The 15,166-nt window shown below is 36.6% G+C and overlaps 1 protein-coding gene across 5 annotated transcripts in view; it reads right to left on the bottom strand.

Annotated features, from left to right (window-relative positions):
• Window positions 1-15,166, bottom strand: part of NLGN1 (neuroligin 1) — a 1,016,073-nt gene that overhangs the window by 652,789 nt on the left and 348,118 nt on the right. The gene's annotated exons all lie outside the window — the stretch shown is intronic.

Raw genomic sequence — 15,166 nt, 5'->3', positions numbered from 1 at the left:
AGACTTTAAATAAGCATCACACCACTGGTAAGCCTCTCCCTGCTTACTTCCACTGCTGTATGCCTGAATAAATACCACCCCTTTGCCCCCCAGTACTGGAAAAGTGTTAGATTCACAATTCAGTTGAGCCCAATTAGTGCATAGTGCAGGCACTCCACCTTGCAGCCTGATATCTGATGTTCAGTTGTCTGCCAGAAACTTATTTCAGAAAAGAAGACAGATTCGACAAATTAGAGTAATAGCATTCAAACTAATTAGTGGACAAAACAGTTTTCATAATCACATGCCCAGAATTTTGCTTTGATTGTACCAAAAATTGAATTTTTATTAAAATAATAGGTACCAAGTAGAAACTACCATATTTTCAACTTTGTTGCAGCTGCCAACTTTTGTGCAAGCAACCGTCTGTAAACCACAACTCCAGTGTTGCATAAGCTTTAAATTGAGGATGTATTACATATTCACTCTCTTGGCATGGCATACGTAAAGGTCAAACTGCTTCCTGAGTTTTGGCAGAAAGTAGAGAATTTTTACACCTACTAGGAAAAAAGTAATAAAGACCTGCCAGATGCTATAACCCTTCCCAACAATACTAGAAAAAAACATTAACATTTAAGTAAATACCACCTAAAGCAACAAAGAAAATCATAAAACCTGACACAGGTTCTAATATTTTACTATTTTATCCACAACTGCCACTGACCAGCAACTCAAAATGGAGGTAGGATTTAACAGCACCGCCAATGACCAGCAATGTAAGGGTGGAAAGATTACCAGCACTGCCACTGACCACCAGCAGAGCGGGATGTTATTATTACTACCATTGACACCAAAACTTAGGGTTATCAATGCAGCCAGTGGCACCAATGTTGAGGAATAGCATTGCATTCACTAAAACTAATTTTGGGGGTTGTTAATGTGGTTACTGACATTAATGCTGAGGGTAGTATTGCTGCCATTGACACCATTCAAAGCAATTATTATTGCTGCCACTTAGACCTTTGCTGGGGTTATTATTGTGGTCACTAACATCAAGGCCCGGTATTATTTTTGCGGTCACTGGGACAATGATGGGGTTAATATGGGGCTCACTGACAAGGTTAATTTTGTGATCACTAACACCAATGCAAGGGGTTAATACTGCTGCCACTGACAACAATAGGACTTATTGAACGTCCACTTTTTCTTCAGTGTGTATTGCAGTACTTTGCAAAACATTCAAAAAGGCTGACATTTTTGGTGTGTTGTTGCCCATTAATCTTGAATAGGCTGCCTAACTCAAGTCACTCCACCTCAGTTGTGTGATCTTATGGAAGTACTGGGTCTCACTTGAGGCCTCTTATAAATTTCAAGTTCACCACCACTAGTCTAGAGAGTCATACAGTTACTTGCTACCATTGCGGAGCATATGCTTCTGAAGAACACCAACTCACATTGTAAAATCTCACTAAGAAATAAAGTCATTCTTAGAACAAAAATATATACTTTTTGTCTTTCTTTCTAATTCAATATTGTAGGGAACACATCAAAATAAAAAAAGTTTGGCCAACACAAGGGCCTAAGAGCAGGTAACACAAGGGAGTCTATGTATAAAAAAAATTGCTGTGTGGACGTCTTAAGTATTTGGACAAGCACCAATAATGATCACCATATTCTTTGTAATATGATTATCTCCTATGATCAATAGCAAGAAAGTGGCCATTTCTCAAAATACCTCAATTTAAAAAAAGCACTATGGCTAATTGATGGCGTTAATGATCATAGCAGTTAATCATATCACAAATAATACAGCGATCATTCGTGGTGCTCATGCGACTGCTTAAGACACCTGCACAGCAAACTTACAGTTATATATATAAAGTGTGTAGATGCACCTTTAGATACGAGCACCCAGCAGGCGTGCTTTAACTTTAACTTGATCTGGCATCCACCCTTTCAGCATCCCACATGCAAAGTAATTTCCTCAGCAACCAAAAAGGAGGTGCCTGTAATATTTTAAAGGGATAGTGGGGAGTGTACAGGAGCTCTAACTTGGAGCTAAACTCAAGACCTTCCTGCTGATCATGTTCCAGTTCAGGGGTCCCAAGATTTTACATGTTCTTAGGTACTAGTGCTTTAAAGATCCATTTTAATATGTCATTTTATGCAAAAGCAGAACTGTTCCAGGAAGCAAAAAGGATCTTTAAGAGCTCTTTTATCCATAAGTGAACAAGATTAGCCATTCTATTTACATTGCAGATGATTTCCCAGCTGTACTTAACTAATTTGCCAGAAATCTTAGACCGTGCTTTAAGTAAAGTATAACTTGTCATATTTTGTAAAACTTTTCAATGAGTTGTGAAAAATTGAATTTTTTTATTTAAAAAAGTATTAAATCTTTAATAAAATGGAATATACAGTTGCATGACCATACTGTAAATACGTGATAATATATTTTAGCAACATTTTTTAAGACCTCCAAAGAGCGCTCCTGCCAATTCTAACTCTCACAAGTTATAAGAAGTAATGTATTTTTCGGTGGAGTAGAGAGTTATGAAATTTCTGGTAGCCCCAAATATCAGTAGTACAAGGTCTTTTTCAACTGCAATTATAAATCAAATACTTGTTCTATGCATCGCCTAAATGTAGCAATTTACGAGGAGAAGAACAAGTGTTGGAATGGAGATAGAATGTGCATTAACACACATGCGTTAAATGCAACACATTAGCGTGCAATGTTAGGTAGACAGTTGCTCTTTTTTAAACTGTTCTAGATAACAAGTGAACCTCATCAGTGAACTTCTAATAATAACCAGCAATAAAACAATACAATTGTGCGAAAATCAAAAGTGTCAGTTCACCCACTCGAAGTTGACTTTAATGCTCAAAATTCAGCTGACCCCTCACAGGTTCACTAGGAGTGTACGTATTAAAGCTCTGTGCTTTGTAATTGACTCTCTTACTAATTCCTGTACCCCCAATAACATTCAAACTTTGAGGAAGGCAGGTTTAAAATGTACTGGTGTATGTGAGAAAGTTACAAACAGTTATATATATATATATATATATATATATATATATATATATATATATATTTTTTTTTTTTTTCTTAAACAGACTTTCTGTAACATAAAGTTTTGGTTTTAGATTTTTTTTATCAGAAGAAATTTATTAGAGAAAATGGCATGAAAAAAATGAAATACATGAACAAATGAAATCCACATCTCTGTAACATAGTTGAGCTTGGTAACACCTTTTCTGTATCACAAGCTGTGGCTCTGGTTACATCAAATTACAGAAAAAATGGATTTGGATGGATTGACACACTACAGCAATGCCTGGAATCAAGTTCTGAATAGGTCGTTTATATAGCCCGTGTACCCCTCAAGATTTATTTTTCCATTATGACAGGAGTATATCTTTAAGGGGATAGTTGCAACATAAATACAATAGTACAGTTCTAAGCGTATGTACAGCCAGAACTTATTCTTTAGTTTTAGACAGAACCTCTAGCAGGTTATTTTTTTTCTGTGTCAGGCTGGCAAGATTCCCCTTAATGTTGAGATGTAAAAGAAAACAAATGGAAATTTCCCCACAGTTCCAAGAAGTTCCCCACAGTTTTCACTGCAATAGGTCCAACCAGGTCCCACCGCTGAAAGAATAACTATTGTTCCATTGACAACTCTAATGTTTCCTTACTCACTGCCTTAATCACAATGATCAAAAGGACAAATGTAGGGAAGAAACAAAAGAGAGACAAAAATATTGACAGATGGTCTAAGCCTTAACATACACATTAAGGCTGGGTTCACACATGTCTGTGAGTTGCAGTCCAGAGTCTGATACATTTGTGTGATTCAGGGCCGTATTTTTCCTGAATTTTTCCTGAATTCGCACCTGAACGGAAACAAAAACGCACAGTGCCCTTATCAAAATTGCACCACAGCCACTCTAGACATGTGTGAACCAGCTTCATTGAGAGCCGGTCACATTCACATGTCATGCAAATAGGATGCGGTCTAAAACATATCCAATACGCATATATGTGAATCCAGCCTAAGTCTTTCTAAAGATAATTGACTCCTAAAAAAATATAGTTTGTACATTTTTAATTTATCATTCAAGGTTGGGTGGTTGAATAAAGGGTAAATATTTTTTTCACGCCCAGGCAAAGACCCAGCTAGAGGGATATTTTACAAAATCTAGACAGTTTTGCAAGTTGGTTGAATCCTGCTGTCTGAAACACTTACTATATACCTTTTTAATGAGATATTAGAAAAACATGTGTTATTTACCACATCATAATGACAACCATAGTTCTAAAACTGCTAAAGTTAAAGACAAAATTACTCTTACAGTGGGCCCCCTTTATTACTGCTAAGGCTAAATATTTGCTTTAAGTAGGAGATGGTGAATAAGGTGAACTACTTCCCTTATTCCTCACCCCCCTCAGCAGAAAGCATTCTTCTTCACTGTTCAATGCTCCGGGGATGTAAGTGGCCCTGCATTGTAAGTGATATGACAGAAAGATGCGACCAGTTGGGCAGGCAAGCAAGCAGGAGTGAGAAATAAGTAAGATAATTATACCCTATTCCAATCTCCTAGAAAAATCAGCCTTTAACTGTTGCTGTGCAGAGGAAGAACCCAACGCAGGAGTAAGGTTTTCTCTAGCCTGGACTTCAGCTTTAAAATGAGTTTGACTAACTGGGTTTGCATTCAAAGATATTCAGATATTTAATACTAACTTTTTGTTTTTTAAACATTTTAACTAAATCAAAATCGGATCTACCCTAGAACTGCCAACCAGACACAGACCTGTGTGGGAACTAGGCCAACAGCATTCTCATTACTACAATGACTTTCAGGTAATTTTCAGTCAATCTTCATATGAAAGCTGCACATTTTAGGAATGATAAAAGCAAGCTTGGGAAAACAAAAGATATTTGTGCATAACCTTTTTTCATACCATTTGGAACAGAATAAGGAGGGGTTGGTCCTTGTTCATTTTTTTCAAACTTTGGGGTCAATTCACTAAGAGATAAATACCACATGAATTTTTGAGTTAAAATAACTCATGCAATATTTATCTCAAAAGTAGTCAATTCACTAAAAAAAACATGCTTTTTTTAACAGATGCATTAAATATTTGTTTTGCAATATTTAGCACATTCATTTTGCGTTAGTGTTGGCGTTGTTTTTTCCTAGTTTTTTATTTGCAGGCTAACACTGTACCAGAAGGCACGGAGCAATATTGTGAACCTATGAAAGCATTCAAGGGTGCCTTTATTCACTAAACAATCTCCCTCTGATGGAATGTTACAATTTATTTTCATTCCTGAGCTCAGAGGAGAATATTTTCACACTGATACATTGTATACTTTTAACTTACTGGCCAGTGCAGAGTTCCTCTAAGAGCCCATTCACATTAGCGCGACTTGTCAGGCGACTTGCCAGCCTGACATGTCGCGGTCCATTGAGTAGTACAGGACCCGTTCTAATAGGAGCAACACAAGTCGCTCCGACTTAGAAAAAGGGTCCTGTACTACTTTGGGGCGACCTTGGATCGACTTGCATAGACTTCCATTATGTGAAGTCTCTGCAAGTCGCGCCGAAGTCGCGATGCACAGCGGTGCACGCGACTTCACAGGTCGCCCCCCGAAGTCGTGCCGCCTCAATGTGAATGGGCTCTTATTGTTATTTTGTACATTTCTAAAATACCGCAAGCAAACACCAGGTGATAAATCAATGTGTTTGTTTTTTAGTGAATTGACTTTAATGATTTATCTCATGTTTTTTTTTTTTTTTTTTTGCGGTATTTACCTCTCACTCAATATTTTACTTTGATGAGTTGACTCTTTCACTATCTCATGCGATATTTCTTGAAAATGGGTCATGTGGCCTTCATATCGCATCCGGTAACCTTTAGTGAATTGACCCCTTTGAGTTGAGTGAAAGGTTGGATGGACCCTTTTATCAGTTTATAGAGGATACAGAGTTTTACGCAGTTTTAGCCCTAGGCATCCACCATGAACACCACCCCATATTCCTAAAGGCTAGTATATATTTATTTAAGAGAAAGAGGCAGGATGGCTCATTTCAGTTTGAAAAAAGAAGCATGTAAAAAAAATGTTAGAATTAAAAAAGCGAATTTCATATTACTCATTGAAATAGCCTACGGCCACATATCTGCCAGATTTAGGTCAAATCTTGAACCTGACTGGATCAAATTTCTCATCTCTAGTCAAAGCTGTATCTTACATTTGTAAGCATAAACTTTATATAGCGTGAAGAGTGAAGTAAAAGCTACTTGAATTCCTAGCATTTATCTTGTGACATAGTTCTTCAGGAGTCAGAGGTACATGTCTAAGAATGACAGTGACAGACACTTCCGCTTACATATTACAATTTGTCTCCTTCTTCTACTAAACCTCTCTTTCTTAAGCATTTTAAGCACTATTTAGAATCAAAACCTGCCATGTATTCAAAAACCAATTACTGTAGATTTTTTTATGTACCTAGACGATCAAGCATTTAAACAACACCAAACCTACAGATTTCACACGGTGTTGCATTTAATCTTGGCCATATAAAAAAAAAAAGAAGTTTAAAATGTATGTAAAGCCAAATGTTGTTTTCTGTTTCTATCAGGTATTACATTCTGCCTGTGTTCCCACTCTCTATATTTTCTCTCAGGTACAAAAAGAGATGGAACATCAAAAATTTTACAGTTGCAAAGAGAAAAAAATGAGGGGAAATTGTCCGATTAGAACACCAGTTCCAGTGAGAGAATTTGGAGAGATTTCATCATACTTCCAGTTGTGTATCTGGTACAGGAAGCCAGGTGAAATCTCCAAAGGGGCGCATATAGCAAAAGCCAAAAGTTTTTTTTTTCCTCATAGCAATAAAAGGCCAATGCGCTACCAATGAAGTGGATGTGGTATATAAAATAATATGCATTTAAATATCAAAAGGTGGGATGAGGGGAAAGATGGGGAGGGAAGGGAAATTGGAACAATGAGTATTTAAATATAGTACTAACAAGAGAGTGGGATGAAGATAGAAAAAAGCTGACAATTTTAGAGTGTCACCACAATACAGGAAAAGCAAAATAAAAATAATTTGGTGCTAATTTCCAGTGAATAACTATTCACAAAAAAAGGGGTGATGTAACTAAAGGTATATCAATATGCCATGAATCGCAAATACATGCCGGTGTGCGATGCAAATCCCAAAAAAATGTGGTAAATGATAATCAAATGTGAACAACAATAATAAAATGAAACATGTTTCATTCACATAATGATCAAAAGAAGTGTGCAAATAATGCTATAAATATAGTAGATATGCAAATTGCCGAAAAATGCTGAAAGATAATATACTAATAAATAACATAAATATTATAATATATATATAGCAATTCATGCGTAATAGTGCAAGGGCAATAAAGTGCTAGATGCATGAAAGAAATAATTGCACTAAGAGGTGGGTAAATCTATACATTCAATCGAAATGTGCAAAAAATGCAATTTTTGGCAATTTGCATATCTACTATATTTATTGCATTATTTGCACACTTCTTTTGATCATTATGTGAATGATTTTTCATTTAAATATTGTTGTTCACATTTGAATATCATTTACCACATTTTTTGGGGATTTGCATCGCACACCGGCGTGTGTAATATGCGATTCATGGCATATTGATATACCTTTAGTTACATCACTCCTTTTTTTGTGAATAGTTATTCACTGGTAATTAGCGCTGATTTATTTTTATTTTGCTTTTTTTTTTCCTTGCGGTTTCTAAAGTAAAGAAAAATTGGCTTTAAATACACATGAAAACACAGCAGAATATACTTTCTGTGAAACATCACACATGTAACACAGGGTTGTGTACAATCTCAAACACAGCACATATTAACCACTTCTGGACGCTGTACCCAAATAAACAATGTATGTCCTTTTTTTCCCACAAATAGAGATTTCTTTTGGTGGTTTTTGATCACCTGTGCAATTTTTATTTTTTGCGCTCTAAACAAAAATAGAGCGACATTTCTGAAATAAAAAATACAATATTTTTCACATTCTGCTATATAACATTCCCAATAAAAAAAAAATAAAAATAAAATGTTTTCATCATTTTAGGCCAATTTGTATTCTGCTACATATTTTTGGTAAAAAAATTCCAATAAGCGTATTTTGATTGGTTTACACAAACGTTATCGCGTCTACAAACTAGGGAAAATATTTATGTCATTTTTATAGATATATATTTTTTTTTTACTAGTAATGGCGGAGATTAGTGATTTTTAGCGGGACTGTGACATTGCGGCGGACAGATCGGACACCCAACTGACATTTTTGACACTTTTGGGGGGGACCAGTGACATTACTACAGTGCAAAAAATATGTACTCTTACTGTACTAATGACACTGGCAGGGAAGGGGTTAACACCAGGGACGATCAAAGGGTTATTTGTATGCCTAGGGGGTGTTTTCTAACTGTGGGCGGGATGAGCTAATGAAATTAACACAGGGACCTGTTCCCAAATAGGAGGAGCACAGGAGTTCTGTGTTGACTGCTGACAGAACAACGGTCTCCCGTGTTTAAAAAGGCAGACCGCCATTCTGTCTCTATCGGGAGAAATCGCGGGCGCCCAGCGCCAATCAGGCCCCACAGATGAGCTTCCCTGCTGATGGATGTGTTTACAACAGCAGATCGTCCTTCTCTCTGAGCAGGGAGCAATCGCGGCTGCCTGGCATCAATCACAGCTGCCAGTCCCGTGGATCAGCAACCCCGCTGCCTAGTGGGGGTGGGTGGGTGTTGCCGCCAGCGCATGCTCGACCTCAGGAGCACTCCCGTGAACCACTGTACAGGTGCGGCGATTCGCGCAGCTGAGTCAGCCTGCAGCAGTATATATGTGGCGGGCGGTCGGCAAGTGGTTAATTTCATGAAGATGCCTAACCTTTGTTCTGTTTTCTGTCCTAGTCATGTGTATTCATCAGTCCTCACCTGAATTGGTGCTTTTATACTTCCTTCGTTCCTCTTTTTTGTTTCTTTTCATCTTCTATTTTCCCATTATTTCTTATTGCTGTGTTTGTCACATTTTTGCATTGCTCGTTTCTCTTGTTTGTTCTTGCATAATAACTTCAACTAAATAAATTCAATGTCACTTTGTCAATGGCTTGCATTTTCCTCATTGTGGTTACATTGTGTCTCATTGCTTGGATCAGATTCCTTCAAAGGAGCCTTTACAAAACAACTATCACAATAATGCACGTGGGCTATAGGGTATATTTATGAAAGGGATACCCTGCTTTCTCTTTATTTTTATTTAGGAAAATTGCCTCTCTATTGCTGAAATTGTGTAAAAGCATAGTTTCAGCACTCAGAAGAGCTCTGGCTAACAAATCCACCACTGTGATAAAATCTGTTAGTACAGCTTGGTGACATTCTCCGGCTGCTTGGGTAAAAGGGTACATCAATCGCCGGCTGCCTGGGTAAAAGGGTATATCAATTGCCGGCTGCCTGGGTAAAAGGGTATATCAATTGCCGGCTGCCTGGGTAAAAAGGTATATCAATTGCCGGCTGCCTGGGTAAAAAGGTATATCAATCGCCGGCTGCCTGGGTAAAAGGGTATATCAATCGCCGGCTGCCTGGGTAAAAAGGTATATCAATTGCCGGCTGCCTGGGTAAAAAGGTATATCAATCGCCGGCTGCCTGGGTAAAAGGGTATATCAATCGCCGGCTGCCTGGGTAAAAGGGTGTATCATTCGCCGGCTGCCTGCATTTGTCTGGTGCACATTCACTTTTTTTTTAACTAACGTGAAGTGCCAGGTAAATGTAGATGAATTTCAGAAAAATTAATTGCTATAAAAGGTTTACTGCTAGATTTGCTGGTGAATCATTTATAAATATACCCTGAAGACTTGTATTTGCTTATTTGATAAGGAAAAGTGCTGCAAACCATAATCAATTAATTGAATTTGGCTTCCTAATGCTGTGGTAACTGGGAGTCAATTCCTGCCCGTCAGCTTTAAGGATATTATAAAGACAACATTGGCAAATATAGAATACCTTCATTGTACTAGGAATAGCTGCACAGAGGCAAATACCTCACTGCATGTCAGGTTTTATTGCTGTTCTGTTCAGTAAGCCTTCCTAGTGCTTTGCAATTTCTGCTGCACCCATATTTTACATAGATGACTGCAAAACTTAATTTTAGCTATTGAAATTAACTGTGTACTCAATTGTCTTTTCACTTGTTCTCTCAGATTCTACCATTCCATAAAATGATGCATATATAGAAATACTCCTACCGAAGACACTCTTTTTCACATATCTGCAATAAGTAACATTGCGAGCAAGAATCCATCTATACGAAATGAAAATAAAATGCAAAGAGTCAATTATGGTAATATATTAGTGCCTGCAGCACAGAAAATTTCAAGCAGATTCATGTGATATAATATGAGCACCGCAAGCAAGAGCTACAGTTGGTAAACCTGCCGTGAATATATAATTGCAATAAAATGAACAAAGGAATAATGTGAGAATGGATTATGGGTTTTTTCACAGCTAAGAATTTTTTTAACACTAAGATCACATTTTCAGACTCAAAGGCAATCATCAGAAGTAACATGATATTTACAAAAATGTAATTTAACAATAAATAGATCTATATGTTTTCATCTATCTCTAAATACTGTTATTACAGATCTATTAGAAAACTACAGCAAAGTAAAACAAAGTCCACAAAGCTACTTATTTTTCTCTACACAATTTATTTGGTGGTATGAAAAAATATATTATTATTTGTTGTGCTTAGGAATTTATCACGAAGCAGTTTACTATTAGTTACAATAAGCCTGTGCCCAGGGACCACTGTGGCTTGAAGTTAGATTCTATCCCTCAAGCTTTATAATATACATATTTTTCTCAAAGCACTGGAAGGGAAATCTTTTTGAGTTTATTTATCAATTGTAGCCATATTTTATTTGATGGCAGGGCTAGGAAGACCAGAAAGCATTCTTCTCCTGCATGTAAAACTCAGCTTGGTGAAGGATTTTAAGATGACAAGTATAATATACTTTTTTGTTTTTTGTTCTTTTATTATATTTCAAAATATTTTAGTAAATTTTAAATTCAGGTCAAGGTACATTTTTGCAACCTGTACCAAACAGACTTAAAAAAAAACTGAACCCATTACAATCATCAAATGAGATGGAACACTGGAAATGTACATTTATTTACCCATCAACTACTGAAATTGATGATTATTGAGAGGCAACATATTTAGAGTGGTCCCAAACCTCCTGCACTGGCACTCAAGGCTCCTCCTCCTCCTAGCGCACCAATAAAGAAAAGGTGCTTGCTATAGGAGTGCACCTGTGAGCTTTCTCCCAAGCATATCTGTGTGCGTCTATACACACACACAATGCGGCTCAGGCCTGCCTTTTGCTAACTCCTCATAGGATTTAACTGACAGCAGCAGGAGTCAATGGCTCCCGCTGCTTCCAGCCAAGCTTGTGAGAGCAGGGAGAAGGAAGAAAACAGATGCAGCCGGGCATAGCGCTGGATTAATACAGGACTCTGGTTAGTATTTAGGGAGGGGAGGCACATGGAAAGTGTTAGACTGTTCTACCTTAATGCAGGGAATGAAGGAATACAGGGAAATATTTAGAACCACTTTAAAGACTGCAACAAGGTATATTTGGAAAACAAACAAAAAAAAAAACATAGGCATGCCTTACTATAACAATAGGATCAATTTAATTACATAGTTCTATGAACCTAATCAACCATATATAAGACATTGGGGTTTATTTACTAAAGGCAAATCACTGTGCACTGCAATTGCATTGCAAGTACACTTGGGAGTGCACTTGATAGTGCAGTCACTGTAGATCTGTGGGGAATATCTGAAATGAGGCGAAGCTCTGATGATGTCTATCATCCAATCATGTGCAAGCCAAAATTCTATTTTTTATTTTCTTTGCATATCCCCCTCAGATCTACAGTGACTGCACTTCCAAGTGCACTTGTAGTGCACTTGCAGTGCACAGTGGATTTTCCTTTAGTAAATAAACCCCATTGTCATGAACATCCCAGCTTAGATCTGCCTGTGCTACAAAAAGTCAAGGCCCCCCTTCCAAAACTACACTTGGGTAGCTAGCATGTCTGCAAAAACTCTTCAGATTTTAATTACAATAATGCAGCATATAAATTAATTATTTTAATTAAGGAAGCCATTGATTCAATTTCTAAAAGCCAATCTAAATGTTACCAAAAGTTATGTCACTTTTAGAGCAAAAAGAAATCAGCAGCACTACCCTTAGCAGAAAATGACCAGCAACTAGTAGCCTGCAAAACTTGACAACTAGGGTTTGTATGCTTTCTATGGATGATACCTCCACGATTTTATGCTTTAAAAATAATCTTTTATGTCACATCCATATTATATAAGACCTGTTGTGCATGCACTGCGCACCTTCTAATTTATGACATTTTACAATGAATGCATAGAAAACAACTGCAATATTAATAAACCAACGGAGAAACTGATTTATGTCTATATGCTTGACCCACCAGGAAGGATTACTGACAATGCTTATGGCTTTTCCAGGTAATGAAAATAAATCATTGTATGTGACTTTGACTTGCAGTAAGTAAACACAAATCTAATTTACAGATGTGCATCAAAATAGCTTGCAAGCATTATACAAAGTATACAAGTACAGAAATATATAGTACATGTTGTACATTTTTTCAGTTTATATGTTTTAATCTAATTTTACTTTTACTTTTCAGACTTCTTTCTTTTTTAAATAAACAGTGCATCAGAAAGTATTTTCAAAGCACAATGGCTTTTTTTAAAGAGACAATTCAGCAGTAGCCTCCTCTCCGACAGATTGGGGAGATTTACCAAAAGTGGAGAGTGCAAAATCTGGTGCAGCTGTGCATGGTAGTCAATCGGCTTCTAACTTCAGCTTGTTTATTACTAGCATTGACAAAAAACAAACCTGGAAGCTGATTTGTTTCTATGCAGAGCCACACCAGATTTTTCACTCTCCAGTTTTAGTAAAGCAACCTCACTGTTCCTTACTGAAGAGAAAGGTGAAAAAAAAAGGCAATTGGACCTGCACAATTTTTGGAACAATTGGGCCTGCACAATTTTGGAAACTGAAATATTTACATGTTTTTGATTAAAATTTGTTAAAATTTTTTATAACAGTTTGTTTTTTGAATAAAATGTGTGAACTTTTTTTGTAACAAAAAAAAAAAATGTGATGATACCTGAGTTTAAATTTGTCCTTGGGCTACTGTACCTTATAAACATGTATTTTACAACAAAGTGAGGTGATACTAGGAAACATGAACAGAAGACTAAAGTTCCACTAGTTCCTGCAAGCTGAAAACAGGAATAAAAAATTAAACATATTAACATGCACTATTGTATGCCTAATAAACAAAAATATATATATTTTAGTCCTGACCATAATCAATAAAGAAATAAAATATATACAGGACTACAATACATGCAGTTTATTTTTGGTAAGACTTTCATCAGCAGACCAAATACATATATTAACATGCTACTCCAGTTTGCATGTGTGCACATGAGTTAGCATTGCACTGTCTTCTTCTTTTTTGCTTGTTCAGTATTTATTAGTATGCATTTCTGTTTTCTGTTTTAAATGCTACCAAAGAATTTGCTGAATATATTCCAAATTCAGTGCCATGCTTAACTTGTTTTCCTAATTAAAAAATAATTTTAGTAATCCTTAGACCAGTTGACAATGCTTTAATAGCTGTTCTGAATTTTCTATATACAGAAACAATCAGTATAATAAATACACATTATGTTCTGCTTTTTTAAGAGAAACATGTTCCACAACTGTTAAAAATAATAGCTATAATTAAAGTGTATTACTAGGCAAAACCTTTTTATGGATAGAAAGGGAAGAGTAGAACCTCCTGTCAAGATGTATTGATATCTGCGTCCCCACTGAGGAGAATCACTGGGGTTGATTTACTAAAATTGTAAAGTGCAAAATCTGATGCAGCTGTGCATGATAGCCAATCAGCTTCTAACTTCAATTTGTTCAATCAAGCTTTGAGAGTCCACCAGATTTAGCACTCTCTAGTTTTAGTAAATCAACGCCACTCACGTACTGTTTGTACTGGGGACCATTGTCATCTAGAAAAAAAATGAGCTCAAAATTTCATAGTTGTCCCAAGAACAAAAGATAAGCGAAAAATCATACACAAGGGGACATCTGTTCTAGGGACAACTGTCTATAGGGGAATTCACTTCATTTAAAGAGATTTCCTCTCACATCCTGTTGTATTCCTGGGACAGGAAGTTAATGAAGGCTTTCCCAATGGTACACCGACTGAAAAAATAATAATTTTGCAGGTGTTTTGGTCTTACCCAAAACTAAAAAATGTTTTAGCTATTCACACACTTTAAAAAGAAATGTATTTATATGATGGGGTTGATTTACCCTAAGGACATTCACTTTGCAAAGGAATTTTCACATTGCAAGTTAGTGTTCCTATAGCTTAATGAATGTAGAGAAAATTAACACTGCAAAGAATACCCAGCTAAGTGCAAGGGGGATTTACAAAACAAATACATTTTTGCTTGCCCACCTTTGGATGATGGAGGTGAAGTGAGTAGCCCACTTGTCTTTGGTAAATCAACCTCATTGTATTCAATGACTAGACTATTACTGGATATTTTTTTGTTTTATTGTGAAATGGTAAGTGCCCTTTTAATGCATTTACACTTAGTAGTCCCCCTAGTCTTCTCCAAGCAATCCAGACAAGCCACAAAGAGCCCTTTCTTGGTCTCTTTATGATGCAATACAATCTTTATACATTCCAGTTTGCAAACTCTATGGACTCCCTACTGCTGTTTTGCCATACAGTAGAGCTGCACGATTCTGGATAAAATGACAATTTTTTTGCTTAGATGCTTAGAATAAAGATCACAATTCTCTCACTAATCTGGCTCGCGCAATACCCGATGTGATGTCAAGGCGTCATTGTGCCTGTGACCGCTGTGAGTGATTGCATGTTATCTCAAGAACAGACGAGAGTTATACTTCTCTCCTATAAATAAATATAAAAAGTGAGTGCTGAAAGTATGATAATGTAGCAGCTAGCACACACAAAGGTAAA

The sequence above is a fragment of the Pelophylax lessonae genome, assembly GCF_965119305.1.
Source record: "Pelophylax lessonae genome assembly, chromosome: 3".
Lineage (NCBI taxonomy): Eukaryota > Metazoa > Chordata > Amphibia > Anura > Ranidae > Pelophylax > Pelophylax lessonae.
Note: the sequence above shows the minus strand (reverse complement) of the source record. Positions and strands in the feature narration are given on the sequence as shown.